We start from the raw sequence: 20,936 nt of genomic DNA, 5'->3' as shown, positions 1-20,936 counted from the left end.
TTCAAGGCAGAGTGCCTGGCATAGAGGAAGTTTTCAAAATGTGCTGATTATTTGATTGCATGTCCCTCCTTCTTTCTTGGCTTGTAATTTGCACTATTATGGGAAGCATGAAAAATACAGTCATGAACCAAATATAGTTGTTACTGCCCTAGAGGCCTCATGATCAAATGATTTCACAATTAGCTATCTCAATACAAACTCTGATAGGTTATATGGAGGAAAACAATGCAGGGTAGTAGGAAAGAGAGTCACAGAGTGAATCTACTTTGAACAAGGTGTTCGGGGACAGATTCACAGAAGGAGGTAGCACCTATGTGCCACATCCCGAACAACAAAGAGGGGGCAGCCCCTGAGAGTGAGGCAAGGTCATTCCAGGGAAAGGGAGGCATGGGTACAAAACTACTGACACAGGCAAGAACTTGGCGCATTTGAGGACCCTGAGGGAAGACCGAAGAGCAGAAGAGGAGAAAGGCACAGGGCAAAAGATTACCCCAAATAAGGCTCCAGCCACGGGTGGTGACCTCACCGTGGACAGCCTTAATAATCGTTTATTCGAGACATAGATGTCACGTGCCTACTCTGCTCCTCTAAGCACCAAATGTTTGCATTTAATAGGAGAGTAATGAAGAGCTGTGAGGAGCCTCAAGCTTGGAGGAAGCACGATCTATTCACATTTGAAAAGTATCCCTCTTACTGCTGAGTGAGAAACCAGTGGGAAAAGGGAGTAGGGGCAGGGAGCAGACGGGGAGTTCCTGCTGCTCAGGAAAGAGTGAATGGTGGCTTAGACTAGGGCCATCCTCGTGGGGCTGCAGAAAAGTTGCTGGACTGAAAATATATTTGGAGATGGTGCTGGTAGGACTTGGTGTTACTGAGTGTGGAGAGGAGGAAGGGAGGTACAAAGAATAATTCTGCTCTGAGGTTTGGATGTGTATTTGAACAAAGACTGGGAGACGATCAGGCTTGAGAAGAAAATTAAAAGTGCCGTTTAGATATATAAAGTTTCAGATATTTGTCAGATAATGAAGCGGATAGTTCAAATAGGCAGGTGAGTATATGAATCTGAAGCCCAGAGGAAAGACGTACTTAATTGGGAGCAGTTGGAATACAAATGATATTTAAAGGCAAGGATAGATGCAATCATATGGAAAACCTGTAGAAAGAGGAAAAGGCAACATGTGTTAAAAACATTTATTCCCCCAATTCCTTCACTGACCCTAAGAATTATTTTTAAATAATAACAAATGTTTGATCTTCAGCAAAAAATGACATCTTGTTGGTAGCCACTTGATTTTATTTTTGAATCTGCCTATTTAAGGACTTTCCCCATATTTCTGTTAGGATATTCATATTTTGATTCATGAATGCTCTTTACATATTGAGGATATATATTTTTACTATTTACATTGCAAATAGCTCCCAGTTTGTATAAGATTAAGCTTATTTCCATCCTTTTTTCAGTAGCAGTATTTTTTTTTTTTGACGAAGAAATCTAGACTTCTACTTTATGATTTGCTCTTGGTATAGTGTTTAGCAAGTCCTTGCGCATTACCGAAATTTTAGAAAAAAAATAGAAATCCACAAGTTTATTACAGCATCAATATCTTTTAAAGCTAGAAATGGTCTATGACTATATCAAAAATTGATTTGTTAAATTTGTGACTTTACATAATAGAATGCTTTTTAGCCATTCAAATATAAGTGCCTGTCCTCTATTTGCTGACACTGAGCCATCTTTACTGTAAGGGAAACAAAAATGATAATATAAAATACCATAATAGGATGGTTCCCTTTTTGGAAAACTTTTTGTATTAACTACACTTCTAGCTATTGCTGTTTCTATAATAAAAAGAGTGATCATTTTATTTATGTATATCTTCCAATTAATTCTTGAGCTTCGCTATTCTCTCCACATGTTACCTACACAAAAGTTAATTGGTTAATGAAATGAATTAAGTTGTATAAACATTAATAAGAGGTAATTTATGATTTTAAAAACATATACTACTAATAATGATGGCTATCATTTATTTAGCACAAAATATGACAGAATTTGGCACACACATATTTCAGTTTGAAAGAGTAGAGAACTGATAAATATTTCAATGGACACATCATAAAGTTATCACTGCCTTTCACCTAATTGGCAAGTGAGAAATTTGGCTGTTGCCTGCCTCTCATAAAACTCTTCTAGATCTTTTCCTGGAGGCCATCGGGCTGGGAGCTTTCCTCTCTTTCATGGCCAGGGGCAAATGTTTCAAACAATCTGGTACTGACCTTGACAGCCTCCCACCTGCCTTTTTGCTCCACTCCACACACCTCTAGATGCCCAGAACCAACAAGCTGCCCTACACTCAGATTCTGTCCCTACAGAGACCTCCTCCACCCTCCCTCCACTCAGACTTCTCTCCAACAAACGTCCTCCCTCCCCTGCAGTGGTCTTATTTCTTGAGCATAGCTGGTCTTATCTACCAATTACAGGGAAGACAATCTGATTCAATTAATTTATTCTGAAATATTAGTAGCTGGAAGTCTTTTGATATTCCAGGAGTTATTTGCATTGAAAATAAAATTAAGATGTAAAAGATTTGTCTGTAGCAAAAAATGACTCTTGTTGGTGGAATGTTAACTAGTATGACCAATTGAAGCAAAAAATTCCTAGCTTTGGACTGTCCTGCTCTGGCTAAGGGTCTAGCTGAAGGTGAGGGTAAGAAGGTAAGTGTGCTGGAGGTAGGGAGAAAGGAGCATCATTTCCTCTGTGACACTCTTGATTTTCCCAATGTCTTCCTTGTCTACACTTCAAAACCACGGGGTCCTCTGAAATCTTGTTTTGTTTTTTTTGTGGACCGTTTCCCCACTTCGATGGCAGTGAGATCTCTGGTGACAGAGAGGGACCAGCAAGGGGACTGGGCTCCTTGTGACTGATAGTACTCTCCACGGGGAAGGTCAAGGAGATGTCTATGTGAGGAAGCCCCAAACCATTTCACCCATTTTTACTCCACATCCAACCTCACATTTCCTGTCTCCAAAGAGTCTCACCAGATCTCAAGTTGGCCAGGCCATGAGAAAACTGAGAAACCACACTGTCTTGGTCCAAAGAAATGGAGACAGAGAGCTTACATTTTTCTCTTCCATTAACATTCAAGTATTTTAATGAACACCAGATTTTACTATTTGTTCCTAAGGAAGGATATCTGAGTTTTCTGTGGCTCATTTTATTTTTAATATTTAAAAATCTTTCCCCTCAATGAGGCATAACTATAATTGCATTTATAAGAAGCTGTATTTGGTTAGTGGAACTGTTTTATAAATGTGGTGACAAAAATTAACTTCATGTTTCTTCTGCAAGGTGCTTCTCTCTCTCTCTCTCTCTCTCTCTCTCTCTCTCTCTCTCTCTCTCTCTCTCTCTCTCTCTCTCCCCCTCTTTTTAATTTATCAGGACCTGGAGGTTTTTAAGCCAACTCAGATCCTGTTAGGTGTGAGTACCAGTGCACAAGGACTTAGAAGAAGCCATCTAAGCAGGTATATATAAAGAAAAACTCATGTGCAATAGAAAACATATTCGAATTGCTCCATCTAACCACAAAGGAAAGCAAATCATCCCCAAAGTATAAAGTGGTTTAAAGACAGGGAATTGAGAACTAAATTTGAAGCTGACATCTTGACAGTCTCATGACCTAGTTTCAGGCACAAAGTGGTACAAGAGTGACAAATGAAGGGAAAAAAGGAGAGGCAGATGCAAAGAGCCAGAGAAAGGGGAGAAAAAGAGACAGAGGCTGATGCGGTGGAATGAGAAGAAAAGGCACTGGAATTAAGAACGAAGTGCTGAAACAGAATCAAGCAGACTGACTACCTTAAAGCTGTTCTTTGACAGGTGAGCAAGGCCTGGAATAAACATTATACATTAACTATTTAAAATAAATATTATTATATTTAGGGATTTAAACGTACAGTTTTCAATACAGTGGTGACCAGTGCTCTGTCTATTAAACAACAATCCCATAAAAACTGAGGGAGGAGAGATAAGATTTATGCTCATTTTTCCAACCTCATAGATGGTTAGTATCAGGCACTGATGTTGAAGTTTTTTTTACAACTTCTGGGTTCACATGTGGGTAGACATCACAGAGGAGATGCGTTTCCAAGGACCCTGATGCAGAGCTTATGGTCAGTGGATCTGCTTAAATTGTGTGTTTCGTTTGACAACGGGGTGATTTCCAAAGTGCAGTATTCACTCTCAGTGCCTCTGGGCTGAAGAGACACTGGGGCCGCAGAGTAACCAGAGAGAAGGGGAAGACGTGGCAGTCACTGCGGTGGGCAGCAGCCTGTCTCTCAGCTCTTGGCCCGACCCCAGATCCACACTATTTTTTTAAAAATGTGTTATCAGAAAAGTACTGCTTTCAGTTTCAATTATTACTGTTATAGGCAATCTTTCTGTTGTGTCAATGAGCCTCTTACGTGGCATCTATATGGCAACAACCAATTGATGAAATCTGACGAATGTATGCTTAGGTGGGTATTTTCAAACATTTAAGTGTTTGTTGACATGTATCTGATATCAGACCTCAATTTGAGATACTCCTCTTGGTGAAAATATTGCTAAAGGAATACTCCAAAATGGTCAATCTGAGGTCAGAAAAGACCATCTGGGGACACAGCTTTATAGCCAACTAAAGTATTGACTAAAGAGAATCAGGTGTATGTTGTAGAATTAGTTAGATGCAGTTTTCTAGCAAACGTGCATCTGTACAGAAAATTGCTTATGATATGTAGGTATGTTTACAGTGTCATTGTGCTGTTTACTGCAACACTTTCTCATTAACAGGTTCCAAGTTCCCACCCTGGGTTGTTGGGGAACATGCTAGGAATCGATATTTTTAGAATTCCAGATGGTTCTATTATTGATGGCTCTGGGATCACATTTTGATGTAGTCTTTAGCTCTGATGACTAATAAGTTCAAAAGTGAACATACAGTTTTTCTGCCTCCACCACCCAGGCTTACCAACAGCATTTTTACTTCACTCATGTGTAAATTAATGGGGTTCACACACAGTGGTCAAAGAGCTTGATAACAACTCCTACCCCCAAAAAACCTATTGACATGTCAGGCTTGGATTTTGATGACAATTAGGACTGGTTGGATCCCTTCTCCCAAGAATCTGCCAGCTTCTAATTTACATAGCTGCAAAGGAATTCCCCTAAGGAAAAACCAGACTGTATTCTATTCTCAGTAGAGATTCAAATATGCATCCCTGATTTCTTAGAATAACCCCGACTGAAGCCGCATTAAAGAGAAGTCAAGAGAGGCCTGAGGAAACCTCACAGGGAGGCAGGAGTGCATTCATCAGCCAGGTACAGTATAAAGGCCTGAGGATCATAGGAAGAGAGAAAAGGAATGTTCACAGCACCATGTGCAGGTGGGCCTGCAGCCCAGCCCAGAACAGCCTCCCGGGCCATGCGCACCATGGGTGGAGGCGGAGGCCTCACAGCCGTCCTCTCAGCAGCAGCACTGGGTCTCCCAAACACCCCATGTAACAGTGGTAGCTGCCAGATAAAAGAGGGTAAGTCTTACTTCAACAGGACAAGTTCACAGCATAATCCAAGTGTGGGCTGTGGAGAACTGGCACTGGGTACTGCAGCTTGGTGTGGCAGCAATGCCCAGGATTGATGGGTGGACTTTTAAATAAACCTGGAGAACCCACAAGTGTTAGGGGAATGGGAGACAAACTCGCTGTAGCTCCTGACGTCAATCAGATGAGTTCCGAGAGCCAATGAAAAGTGGGTATTAAAGTCAATGGATCCCATTCATAATCCTAAATAGAGCATGGCCGGTAAACAGGTTCCATTCCTGTTGTATTCTCCTGTTGCTTATAACACAAACCCACCCAACAAAGGAAACCCAGAAGGTTTAACTCCCCTGAGTGTCTACTTTGAATGCCCCAAATTCCTTTTGTTAAGAGTCTTCAATTTATGCCTCAGATTATAAAAGCATTGTTTTTTCTTAGAAGATATGCTAAGATTTAGCATGAAAAACTATATGAATCTTCCAGGTTAATGTAACCTACCACACTGTCTGGATATTCCCATCACTTAGCAAGACTAACCATAGCAGGGAGATTTGATGTTTTGTGAATGCTACATGTGGATTTCACTGTGGAGACCCAGTCCTAGTTTTTCCACATTCAGGCTTTGATTAACAACATCTCAGTGACTTTGTCCAATGCTTAATTTCAAATTCCATTTAATGCCCTTCTAAGGTGTTTTCAAATAAATGAACTGAAAACTTCATTTAAGTATAACTTGAATTTTTTCTAATGTTTAAGCTCAAATTTGCCATAACAACAACAAAGCACCAGTTGAGGTAGATGTTCCATCAGGGGCTCAACACACTTTGTCTGTAGAAAGCCAGACAGTAAATACCTTTGGCTTTGTGAGTCACATGCTCTCTGTCAGAACTACTTAACTCTACCACTGTACCATGAAATACACAATGGTAATATATAAACAAATGGGTGAGGCTGCGTGCCAATAAAACTTTATTTACAAAAACAGGCAGTTAGCCCACAAACTACACTTTGTGGACTCCTGTTCTGGACTCAAGTTCTGCCACCTCTTTGTTTTGCTTTGTTGTGTTGTGTTTATAATGAAGGTAGCTGCCTTTAGAGGTCGGTCAACTGTGAGCAGATGATAGATTTTAGAAAACAAGGACCCAACCATTAAAATGGTGCAATGCTTAGTTCTGCACAAGAGCATGAGATTGCTAAACAAATAACAAATTAGGTTATTTTAGTAAAGAAATACTTCTCTATGTTAAGAAAAAAAAAATCACCAAGGATAAAATACATGCTGAGGTAAAACTTTTGGTATTAAGAATTTACAATAAAGATGTGGCAAATTTGTAGCCTAATTCTAAAACTGCATCCATACACACAGTGAAAAGGATGATGTCGTACAAAAATAATTAAGGGATTACCTTACATAGATCAATGAACATCTGAAATGCATAGCTCTGTAGAGGCACATCTCACCACATGAGCGACAATGTCTCCTGATGGCCAGTTAAGCCTATACAAGCTCAGGAATGATAAGCGTGAAGAGCTGAAACCAAAGAGAGGAGTTAAAAGAAAAGGACTTCGCCTTACTTTGCTCTGGTGTCTAACCAGGGTAACCATTCTCAAAGCCCAAAAAAGTAGGGAGAAAAACTTGCCTATTAAGGAATTCAATGGTTTTTGATTAGTAAATGTCATTTCCAAAGATAATATGTTGATTTAAATTTTCAACTTTCCTCGGAAAATTTTTTTTTTGGGGCCCACATTTTAGTAAAACCCCTTTTTGAAGCAATGAACGTGGCAGCCTGGGGAAGGGTGGCTTCTTGGTGGTTTCTATCCTAATAGGAGCATAAACTCCTTGTGTCATTCTCCATTTTGCAGATCAGAAAACTAGTCTTGTTCAAACTTGAAAAATAAAATGATAAATTCCTAGCAGCTTATCTGATAGATATTCAGTCATTTCAGTGATTTCTTTGTGCAGCTAGTAAGAAATCCTTTTGCACTGGTTTCTTTTATAAAAATTATACTTAGGTTTTAAAGAAAGAGGGATTTGTATTACATAGTCTTTTCTGCCCATCTTCTTACCTCTTTTTTAAATTTAATCTTTGATGTACAGTAAAATCTACTTTTTTGGATACACAGTTCTATGAACTTTAACAGATGGGTTGATATGTGTGAACACCATGACAGTCAGGATGCGGAGCAGTTCCAGTGCACTCCACAATTTCCTGATGCCATCCCGTTATGGTCACCGCTTCCTCCACCTCTGTCCTCTAGCAACCTCTGATCTGTTCTCTGTCTCTACAGTTTTGTCTTTTTGAGCCTTTCACATAAAGAGTTTGGCAGTATGTAATCTTTTGATACTGCCTTATATCATTCAACATAGCGCTGTTGAGACCCAGCCAAACTGCTCCACGTGTCAAGAATACATGCCTTTTTATTGCTGACAAGGTTTCCATTATATTGATGTACCATAAGTTCTTTATTCACCCACTGAAAGACATTTGAGTTTTTTCCAGTTTTGGCTGATGATGAATAGAACTGCTGTAAACACTCATGTACAGGTTTTTGTATGAACATTAAGTTTTCATTTCACTCAGGTAAATACCAAACAGTGGGATGCCAAATCATGATGATAAGTGTACCTTTAACTTTATAAGAATATGCAAACTGTTTTCCAAAGAGGTTGCACAATTTTGCACACCAAACAGCAAAGTATAAGAATTCTAGTTGCTCTGCACCCTCACCAGCATCTGATATTTTCAAGTGTTTTGTTTTGTTTTGTTTTGTTTTGTTTTAGGCATACTAATTGATATGCAATAGTTTCTCATCAACTCCTTTTTTTAAAAACAATTTCATTTTCTCTTACTGCATCTGTATTTTATACTCTTAGTTACTAAAACTATTTCTCCTAAAGCCCTGTTCTATTCTGTGTTAGAGTCCATGCCCTAAGGAAAATTATACTAATTTCTTCAACATTTTTCCCTCTTTTCCCCTTTCCTGGTGGTTCCAAGCTAATTGTAGATACGGTCCCTATTTCAGGAATACTGAATAAGAGGTTAATGGAGAGTGTGAGTCACCTACTTTGGAGCAACACCCTATTTGCCAGGGATTGGCCTTGTTGACTCAGGTGTGTGTGTTGTATTTTTTTAAGGAGCAGAACTGGATTGTCCTGGTAAGATAATGCACCTACAAATTATCTTGCATACCCAGGCTTGCCATCAAAAGGAGATTCCTAATAGATACAATGCATCTCCACACACGTTGACAATCTACACTCTAACAGGGTTACACAAGTAGCTGAATGCTAGAAGGCCAAACTTGCCTTTGCATGTCTAATTTTGGGGCTGAACCTTCTGTGGTCCAATTAACAATAGAAATGACGAGACAGTATAATTGGAGATTTCAGTGCCAGGATTCTGAAAACTGCCAATGCACAGAAAGAGAGAGGAGAACAGTGACCTGAGGGATGGTGCTGAGGGACCAGCCAGGAAATGGCTAAGACTGGCTCTGGATCCAATTTCTTGGTTATGCTTCTTTGAGATGCAAAATAGCCTGGGAGTACCCTACAAATGGCCCTAGACCAACAGGGAAGAGGTGAGCTTTGCAGAAATGTGGCAGTGAAAATGGGAAAACCAATGGTATGAGAACATGCAGAGGAACTTTTGTTAAGAAAGTGTCTGCATTTTATTCATTGGAGGTTTTCAGGATGGTAATATACTTCTTAAAAATAGCTTTAAAGAGGGGATAACCTGACAACCTAGGATAACTTCTAGTGTATCCTAAGACACTAGAGTAAAATAGAAAAAAGGGAAACTACTTGGAAGCTCTTAAAATCATCTTGGCTATAAATCTTACTGTAGATTCTGCTTTTTCTCTCATGTCCAGTCAATCTCAATTTCTCTCTACTCCCTTCTTCTACATTCATATCATTCCTCCCTCAACTAGCACCTCAATGCTTCAATCTTGAGTTACTAATGATTCCCTATTTACTATATTACTCTTCCTGGAGAATGTTTGAAACAATTATTTCATGGAGACAGCATTTATATGCATTTAAATGGTGAGGGGCAGTGGTTTAAAATGATTTTCTTAATAATATTTTTAGTGTAAACTTTTTGTTTCCTACTTTGTTATTTCCCATGAAAAGAGATTCAGGCTCAGTGTGATATGAGTTAGTGAAGCCCTTCACTACTCTGTGCTAGGGAAGGAGAATGCTGATGCCATAATACATCACAGCAGGCCTCCTAAAAACCCTTGGAATGGACTAAGGACCTTTCTCAGAGCTACTTTTTCTTGATGGGTGTAAAGAGAGGAAACCACTAGGTTCTGGACTTTCCCAGGGTCAGGACCTCAAGAACGGTATACACAAAGTCCTCAAAAATGATTAAACTCAGAAATGCTGATGCACTGAAGAATTTCGGACACGTCTTTGTACACAGTGGTTACCTAATAAGTACTTACTAAATTGACTTGTATCTCACCACTTTATTTGATGCAATGGTTTTCTCTGCTCTATTTTTTCTTTGCTAGAAGAACAATTAAAAATGAGTAGTTAGAGCAAAAAGTCTTTGAAAGAGGAAAGACACTAATCAACTGTATGTAGTAATTGAAAAGAGCTGTAAAAAACAAAAAAAAAATTCTTGTCTTATGGAGACACAACTGTCATGCAGCCATATGATGAATGATGCATGATATGTGTATAAATTCTGTGAGTGGTAAGTTTATTAACAGCAATCAAACTTGCCTTTATCTAGAGTTTAGAGGGGAATTTTCCATCAGAAAATCTTCTGATTGGCGGCTATTGCCAATTTTTCATTCACTCTGTTTACTACCTCTAAGTAGCTCGAGGTAATACAGAAGGAAGGAACAACATTTAGATTCAAATCCTTGAATCACTTTACCTTTATTAGGTCCTGCTTAATTCCATATACAGTTGGCCAAGAACTTGAGTCAGATACTGTTATTATTACTATTTAAGTGTTACTTGGCAGTACTGACATTCACCCATTCTATGACTCCATCAAGCCATGACTTCATCATTCTGCATTTTCTGAATGAATCTGCCCATCCAACTAATTAAAACCCAAGAAACCCAAATCAACATATTAGCATCTGATAGGAAATGTGTTAGCATGGTCTTTTAAAAATACATAAATGTAAAATGAATCTCATCATTTTGGAGGTAGGATGGCAGGCCTCGCTTTTTTCTTTTGTTTTAATTAAAATAATGTAAGATGAGTGAGTGCGATACTGCAGTAATAAATACATTCAATATATCTGCAGTTCATCTCTCTGTCTAGAGCAGATATCACACACAGTGCTTCCACTCAAGATAACCTAACCAGTACCAGACTGAACTGACCAACCCACACCGGTAATGATATCTAGTTTTCCTACTTACTAGGGAGTATGTTTTTAATTAACCACATTTTTTAAAGCTTCTACAGGATTAATTCTATCGTTGTCAATGCTGTAGCTACAAAATATTTTTTAAAAAGCTCTTTTTTCAAAAATCAGAGTGTTCCTCACTATGTTTCCACTGTCAGATTCTCAGTTGGAAATTTCAGAAGAGCTGCAAAAACTCTACCAGTCCTGTGCAGTTTCCCCTTTTCTTGATCCCATTTGTGTCATATAATCCTATATCTGCATACAATCTACCAAAAAAGATTATGAAATGTAACTCTGGGAAAAACCAGGATAACTATACATTCACAAATACTTATGGACTTTGTGTCTGAGGCTTTGCATGTGTAGACATACCATTTTCATTCGTGCCAAGTTTTAGTCTATCTGGATTGTCATATTTTAGAAGAAGAATTGAAGTGCATGCATTCTACTGAGTCTGCTACTCACCTGATACATGCATAACCTTTGGCAGAAGCCTTCTTGAAACCCCCTTGCTATTTGTGTAAATGCTGATGTGAGAAAGAGAGAGTACTACCAGGGAATACTCAATGCTCCTTCCACCATCAAGAGTATTAGACTCCAAAGACAAATTCTCTTTGCTGTCACCAATCACCCTGTAATTATTTAAATGTTTAGCAAACAAGTCACGACCCTTAGAAGCACAACTTCATGGCGCCCTTCTTTCACTTGCACTCCAGCTCCTGGTATGTCTGCATAATTTCCCAGTACAGTTTGCTGATCATAAGATGGCTCCTAGACAAAGCCCTGTGCTTAGCTCTTTGAGGTCATTGAATTCATTCTTTCACTTCCCTTCTGCCTCCATTTCATAACCCCGAGAATAGCCAGGTGGCCTACTCTAAATCGGTCAAGGTTAATTAGTCATTGTTTATTTGTAAGCATCAGTCCTTTCGGCTTCTAACATCTGCTTCTCATACTCAATGTTTGGCATCTATCGCTGCTCATTGTTACATCTGATGAGGTGGGTTGGTCGCTGGGACAGGGGGTTTCAGTCTAACTTTAGGTTCATGTTGGCACAGTGAACAAATATTTTTTGAATAGTGACTGAATTTGGCAAAGAAGAAAACTATAGTCTCATGTAAAGTGTAGGGTTTCTACTAAATTCGGTAAAAATTTTATCTGTTTATGTTATTAGCTACCACTGCCTTGATGTCATAGATACAAATAAAGATAACAGAGTATTGGGCAGAGTTCTTTTATTACGAGTTGCAATGAATGACTGCTGAGTAGTTGGGCACTTTCACCTTGGCATCTCCAACAGGCCTTTGTAAACCTGAGATAAAACTGTAAAATTGACCCTCAAAAGATTTTTATCCTGGAAGAACACATACATCCCACCCCTCTCCAAAGAGTAGCCCCTGAGGCATCTTGGCTATACACTGAATGGGAGAGTATTGTTCAGTTTCCCAAGAACAGTTTAAAGTGTCTTTAGAGAGGCACATGGAGGAACGGTCCTCAAAAAACTGCAGTCCTGCCCATCAAAAATGTGGCTCAAAGTGGCAATCTAAAAGGATTTTGTCCTCTACTCCCAAGAAACATGGGGCTGGAATCCTTTCAAAAGGCAAGAGTGGGAGAGAGAACAAATATTACATTTTTTTCTATCACTACAATTTTTTTTCAAATTGGCAACTAAATATCTGCCCCCTGCCTACTACTACCAGCATTATAAAAACATTTTATGAAAAGTTGAAGGACTTACTATTTACATCCTGAGTTATTAGAAAGTAGTCTATCTCCAAATAACTTGATCTGAACCAGCCAATAGTGATTCCATGGTTCCTTCCAGATAGCTTCAGCCACGGCCCAGGACTCCAGACACAAGTGGAGGTAGAACTCAGCTTGTCTCAACATCAATTAACTTGTCTAATAATGAAAGACAAGACTTGTTTGCCAGACCTATAAGGGAAACATATCTGTCTTGTGTACTTCAGGAAACTGGTCCACGGACAGTGTCACTGAACAAACGCAGAGACTTTCATACAGGAAAGACACGCTTAATGAGTCCCAAGGTTGCTGGCCATGTGAGGGTGGCCTGATTTTACCAAATGCTCTCAGATGCTGCCTTCAAAAGATTAACTGTTTTTTATCCACCAGTGATTGTCCCTTTCTAGCTGGTTCTGAAATCTGTTTAAACTTTGCCAGTCACATTTCTGGGGATTGATACCAAATCAAGACAGGCTGATTGACGCTGATTTGGTTTATACAAAGCAGGAAGACTACATAAGTTTTCCAGATGATTTTTTTTACAGAAAAACATCTGACCCTGGCTATTTTCATTTGTAAGTGAAATCTTGAGATGTATTTATATATGTTTGTCAGTTCCTCAAAAAGAAAGAGAAGTTGATTGCCTGTGCAGCATGTGTTTCATAAAACTACTCTAAAATGGAACAAAATGAGTTGTTTCTAAGAACCAAAATGTTTGTGTCCCTAAACTATCTGGGTACGTTTAGTTGGCTGGTGTAAGAGAAAAATAATTTAATTAGGAAAAGGAACCAGGAAATTGCATTAATTTAATGACTTAAGTATGAAAATTAAGGTGGAAAAAAACAAATGTACATCAGCCAGATGCATTTTCCTATTCGTGAAATGAGCCATTTTCTTGTTTTTCCTTACGGCGTCCTGGACGGCTCACAGGAGCTGAGTAGAAGGGCCGAACTTGTTAAAAGTGAGACCCTAAGCCACAGAGCCACATGGAGGTTATTCTTTCGCCTTCTTGCTCTAGATATTCTCTACTTTAAAATATTCTGTATTTCATCTCTTTTATTAGAGGCTGAAAAACTGAGAACAGATCCCTAAGACAGCAATCCTGTGTATGTTCCAGTTGTGAAATAGCTGCTCCTGCTGACCGACGCAGTCAAGTGTGTGGTTAGAGTGCAGGTCTTGGGAGCACAAAACCCTAAGTTAAATTCTGGCTCAGGCACTACCCTCTGGTTAAACTTGGGGAAAAAGCCCCCAGGAGCAGATTTCTCATGAAGAAAAAGATACAGTTCATAACCCTTACTTCCTAAACCAATATTTATTTTCAGGGCTAATGTTGTATTCTTTTCCCTCAAGGAAAGCCCTCAAAATTCTGCTTCAAGCTACGCAACACCCAGAACCACCTCTGCAAAAGTTGTCTCTAATTAATGATCTTCATGTTACCTGCTGTTCCTCTTCCATCCTGAACTTTTGGGTTAAATTTTGAATGTGAAATTTGGGAACTGATGTGTGAAACAAACAAAAGAAACATGATCATCTGATTAATTGGCAAAACCCTCACACTCCAGAAAACACCGGGAACTGGCATATGTTCACTCAGCAGTATAATAATAATACATCATTTGGGTAGTTCTTGCTCAGTTATAAAGCACTGTTTTAAAACATTTTCATTGATATATAGTGTATATTCAAAAGAGGGCACAAACCGCAAGTGAATCGCTGGGTGGATTATTAAAATTTGCAGACATTCTTGCAACAATCGCCTATGTCTAAATGCATAATACTACCAACTTCCCAGACACCCCCTTTGTGTCCTGTCATTGTTTATTTTCTCCAGTATTTTTTAATTTGAAAAACTTCAAAAATTGGAAACGACATTATAAACACAGTCATATCTTTTAGATAGATTCACCGATGGTTAACACTAAGCTCCTACACCTCTCTCCCCATTCTCATTTGTAACCATTTGAGAAGCATTATTAACACCTGACTCCTAAAAATTTCCTGTATTTCCAAAGAGCAAGACATTCTCCTATATAAGCACAATACCACTGTCACCACAAATGAAATGTTGTTTCAGTCTCATTGTCTAATATCAAGTCCATATTCAAATTACCCATTGTTCCCAAATTTCCTTCACAGTTTTCTCTCCACCCATGATCCCATCAGCGTTTCTGTAATTCTTCTATTTATCATGGCTCTTCTGTCTTCTTTACTGTGTAACAGTCTCGGCACCATTTCTGCATTCAGCACATTGAAAACACAAAATAAATGTCTTACAGAATGTTCCAGAGCCAGGTTTTTTGAAACTAGATCTTCTGACTGATTCTGATTGTTGTTCTTGTTTATTTCTGTTCCTGAGGGTGGCTACCTCAATATCACAGCTAAGACCAGCTACATGATTTTTGGGACCTGTTACAAAATGAAAATGCAGGGCCTCTTGCTCAAAAAGCAGGGAAAATATACTATTTAAGATACTAAAAAATAACATTTTTGTCATTAAAAGTATCATTACCATGAAACATAGTAGAGGTAGTACATGAGTACTACATGAGTTACAGCATAAACTTACAAATTGCAAAAAAAACATAATTTATAAAATTAATAATACTAATAAAGTCAATACTGATAATAAGTACTAATATGATATCTTAGTACTAATATGATTGATTATGTGATTTTTCTGACTATCTTTTCTGCCTGTTCATTTATTAGATCAATCAAATATATACTTTTAGCAACTTCATTTTCAGTCAATATAATTGAAAGTAATCACTCTTGGTGAATGAAAGACAGCAAATGATTTTTGATCATTTGTAACTGTGAGAAGTTGCTTATGCTGATGCAAATGTTACTATAGCTATTGAGTATTTTATAGACTGTGACAATAGTTTAGAAATTTTTGACAAGTCATTTTAAAATATAAATTTTAGTACACTTGATTTAGTACATAATGACTCAAAAATCGTTAGCTCTTAAGAAACAATTTTTCAAAAAAGATTTAACTTCATACAAATCAGTTTTTTAAGTCTGATTTAACTGTACATGTAAATTCATATAATGCCATTTTAATGTTTCCTCTGACATTTTATGTAATTTGTGGAGGTCATACATGAAAATGAAAGTGGCTTCATGGTTTGTATGTAATTCAAATGCCTGTTTATGCATAATATCACTACATCTTCAATTACAATGAAACATTCATTATAAAATGGTTTTCTTTGGTTAACTCAAAGCTTCATATGAAAATAGTATTCTTTTCTACCAAATGTGATCATTTAAATTTTTCATTTCTATTTGTAAGCCTGTGGATATTTGTTTTGTAATGGTGCAGCAGTTTAAAAACTCAGAGAGTCTAAACTCTTTCAAGAATTCTAACTTCATGATATGCTTTATTGCTATGTCCACTAGTACTTCGTAGTAATTTACTGACAAAGTTTACTGCCTGAGTACTACTAGTTCCAGCCCTGGTTGTATATAATCAAAACCCCAATTCATGCATTTGCTCACTTTCTTGGGGATCCGTGGTGCCCTGGACCACCGCAGGCATGCACAAGTGCAGTGGGCAGCCAGGCCAATTGCACAGCATGCTGCCAACTGGCTTATCTCCTCTGCTCTCACACATTCTCCATTGTGTCATCACACTTTGCTTACAAAAACACAAATTCAAAGATAAAATTGTTAAGAACTTCAGTACAGAACAGCAGAGCATTACACCAAACTCTGGCCTCCTCTGAGAGTGGGGCCATGGACACACACCCATGAAGCTGGCTGGTCCCACAGACTGGTTAGGAAATTGTTCCAAAAAAGGTCAGAGGTAAGTGTATACGTGTACACACATCATTTCCACAACAGGGTCTATGGCAAGCTCAAATATCAAAGACCAGTGGGAAGATGCCTGTTGCCAAGGAATTCCTGGAGATGGCTGCCAGGAGGCAGAATCGCACCTTTTTTGGGCATAAGAATGCCCTGGAGAGTGGCTAACATCCAGGTTGATGCACCCGCCGTCAGCATTTCTGACCGAGGAGGTCTGGGAGGGCCCACAACATTGCATTTCTAATGAGCTCCTCAGTGATGCTGATGCTCATGATGTAGCAGCAGCACTTTGAGAACCACTTCCATGGAGTATAATGCTTGATATTGCATTTTTGTCAAGAGAACAAAAATCCAGATTTTGGCAAAGTCTTCCAATATTAAAAAATATTTACTTGACAGTTTTCAAATACTGAACAAAACATTTGTAGGTTGAATTTGACCCGAGTGTTCTTGGTGTATAAGTCTCCCACCAGGAAATTATGCTGAATTAGATGGAAATAACACTCAAAACCTTATTGTTTAAAAGTCTGGTAGGAAATTGGGTCAGGGATGCAATTTTTTTTTTGCTTTTTTTTATTGAAGTATCATTGATATATAATCTTATACTGGATTCAAATATATAACACAGTGGTTTAACAGTTACCCATATTATTAAATCCTCATCCCCCTCTAGTGCAGTTACTGTCTGCCAACACAGAAAGATGTTATAGAATCATTAACTGTATTCCCCATACTGTACTACTATCCCCAGGACCAACTTATACTATGAGTGAGAATTTTTGTGCCCCCTTATCCTCCTCACCCTCCATACCCACCCATCCCTAGCCCTCCCCCAGGGTAACCACCAGTCCCTTCTCAGTGTCAATGAATCTATTGCTGTTTTGTTCCTTCTGTTTTACTTTGTTTTTATATTCCACAAATAAGTGAAATCATATGGTATTTATCTGTCTCTGTATGACTTGTTTCACTGAGCATAATGCCCTCTAGATCCATCCATGTTGTCACAAATAGCAGGACTTCTTTCTTTCTTTTAACGGCTGAATAATATTCCATTATGTATATGTACCACATCTTCTTTATTCATTCATCTACTGATAGACACTTAGGTTGCTTCCATATCTTGGCCAATGTAAATATGCAGTGATAAACATAGATGTGCATATACACTCCCTGACTTCAAGCTCTACTGCAATGCTACAGTAACCAAATCAGTATGGTACTGGCAGAAGAACAGATCCATAGATCAATGTAACAGAATAGAGAGCCCAGATATAAACCCATGCATATATGGGCAATTAATATATGATAAAGGAGCCATGAATATACAATGGAAAAATGCCACTTCCATAACTGGTTTTAGGAAAACTGGACAGCTACAAGCAAGAGAATGAAACTGGATTACAGTCTAACTCCATACACAAAAGTAAACTTGAAATAGATCAAAGACCTGAATGTAACTCATGAAACCATAAAACTCTTAGAAGAGAACATAGGCAAAGGTATCTTGAACGTAAATACAAGCATTTTTTCCTGGACAGATCTCCTCAGGCAAGGGAAACAAAATAAAAAATGAACAAGTAAGACTACATCAAGTTAATAAGCTTCTGTACAGCAAAGGACACCATCAGCAGAACAAAAAGGCAACCTACAGTATAGGGGAATATATCCATAAATGATTTATCCAATAAGGGGTTAACATCCAAAATATATAAAGAATTCATACACCTCAACATCAAAAAAACAAATAACCCAATTAAAAAACTGGGTGGAGGACTTGAACAGACATTTCCCCAAAGAAGAAATACAGATGCCAACAGGCACATGAAAAGATGCTCCACATCCCTAATTATCAGGGAAATGCAAATCAAAACCATAATGAGATATCACCTCACACTAGTCAGAAAGACCACTATCCAGGGACACAGTTTTTAAAAACACATATCCAGTGGAAGCAGACTGCATTATTTATTCTTTTAGGTAAAACTGCCATTATTTTCACCCAGACTCTAGGACGAAACAAAAGTATGACAAGTAAATGCCTGGATACCTCCAGACTTAACATTATCAACTTAAAAGGAAAACACACCTCACAAATTAGGTAATGAATTTTCCACTGTGGATAGGTGTTACAAGGCAAAATACAGACAGAGATACACTTTTTTGGCTTCATTTAGTCTGAAATGTGAAGTATGTCTTCCACATTAAGCCATCTCTCTCCGACACCTTTATTTTCCTTTCCTTCAACCCCAAAACATCCCTTTATCACAAATACTGTGCAGTCAACTGCACAAATTCAGTACTCAACAGTTATAATTAGGGTTTGGAGAAAAGGAATGAAGGCATCTTTTTCTTAAAGCAAAAAAACTACAGCTGAATTCATTTTACTTAGCTGTAATTAAAGCACATTTGTAAATTTATAAATATTTTGTAGCATGGTTCTGTAAGTGTTTCTAATTTAAGCAATGACAGGTGTTTGTTGTTTAAAATAAATAGAATCCTGGGGTCTTTTGCTTAGGATTCAGAAGATGTCACTGTGGAAGAACAAAATTTGAATGCCAGCTAAATTTTCTTGAGAAACAAGCTGGGATATGCCCAGCTCAGTTAACTCGGACACATAGCAGAGTAGCAGGCAAAGAAGTGCCTACTTTGTGTCAGGTGCTGTCTTACGTACTTACATCTTCAGAACAATGTTGAGACTTCAGTCTTAGTAGCACCATGTTATGGAGGAGGAAACTGAGCTCAGAGAGGATAAAGGAATTAGCCAAAATCATATTGCCAAGAAGAAGCAGAGCTGAAATTCAAGTACAAAGCCTCGGTCTTACCATCAGGTGGTCGCCAGTGGCAGTCCTCATCTTCGCCAATGGTAGCTCAGCTGAATACCAGCCGGAGCCAACATATAGCACAATGCCATTCTTACAGGTGGCCGAGCGGGTGGGGCAACTGTGTGCTACCAGGGAACAGTGTCCAAATGTGTTCCAATGTTAATTTTGAAGAGATGAGAGAAAGATTAAAGCCTAGACTCTGAGGTCAGTCTTTTTGTATTCAAATCCTATCTCTGCCACTTAGTAGTTTATGACCCTGGAGAAATTGCTTGGCTGCTGAAAACCTCAGTTCCCCTCCTTGGTAAAATGAGGATGATAATAGCACCTACCCTACAGCATTGCATTGAGGATAAAATAGAAAACAAGTCGAATTCACTGAGCAGTCTACTTGGTGCATTGTGAAAGCTCAATAAATCCTGGGTATTATAATGTTGCCTAACCTAAGGGGCTCTTTGGAAGCACCCCCACCCCCAATATGCTATCTATGCAAGAGTCACATCCTAAGCCACAACAGGACAAGTTCAGTCTTAGATCACCAACTCTTACTCCTCAGAGGTATTAGAAGTCACTTTCCTATTCCTCTTTTAAGAGTCAGTTCTGATGTCATTTCTCTCAGGAGACTTTCCTAAACATCCCATATGCATTTGCCTAGCATTCTGCTTATCAGAGTATCCACCATATTAAAGTAAACTGTATGATACTTATTGCAATGTTTACTTGACTTTTGCCCCACTTCAACTGTGTGCACTCTGAGGGCAGATCTTCTTTCTGTCCTTCCTGCCTTGGGGTATAACTGGGAGTTATAGGCTCTTGCCTAACCTTCTGGCATAGGTTCCTTCCTCTGCAAAGCATCCCCTCTGCCTGCAAAGCACTTCCAGGAATCTCTGACAGCGTCACTCTGTCTGGCAGATGCCACGGCCCTGCTAAGGTATGTGGACAGATGTGGCCCTCCTCTGGGTACCACTTCCCTGTCCACCAGGGTGTCACCTGCCAAGCACAGCTGGAACGCTCTACATGGCAAAAAGGAGCACTGGAATCTTCCTCTCTGTGTCTTCAGTTTGCTTTGTTCTAGGATTTCCCAAAGTAGCAGTGGAGTATGCACGGTGGGAAAATGGCAACTGTCCACCTTAGGTAAAGACAATTCAGGGGTACATCGTCTACAGAGAATTAAAAGCAATAAACCCTCTTTAGACAGTCCATCTGCTTTTCACCATCACTATGCACAGGCAATACTAACAATAATAAACTACTCCTTCGTGAAAAACATCTTTAGTTGATCTCAGTTTTTAAAAAACCCTGCAGCTATTGTTGAGTTTTAATAATAATAATAACAAAACAACAATAGCAATAATAACTTAGGCTTCAAATCTACAAGTTTTGCCACTTATCCTCAATAACCATGGCATCCTACATGAAAGTTAGTTCAGAGAACTCCCAATTATTCAGTCGTCCTTTGAACACACAGCTACGTAATTCCATCTGGAGAGAAGGAATGATCCGGTTTCAGTCCCGCTTACTTTGGGTATGGTTTGTGCTTCCAAGTCCCTGAACACTGCATAGTCCTGCTTCTAAGCAGTAGGTTCAAAATAATGACAGCATGGTGGTCGGAAAGATGAAAAGACAGAA

This window comes from Manis javanica, chromosome 12, assembly GCF_040802235.1.
Source record: "Manis javanica isolate MJ-LG chromosome 12, MJ_LKY, whole genome shotgun sequence".
Taxonomy (NCBI): domain Eukaryota; kingdom Metazoa; phylum Chordata; class Mammalia; order Pholidota; family Manidae; genus Manis; species Manis javanica.
Note: the sequence above shows the minus strand (reverse complement) of the source record.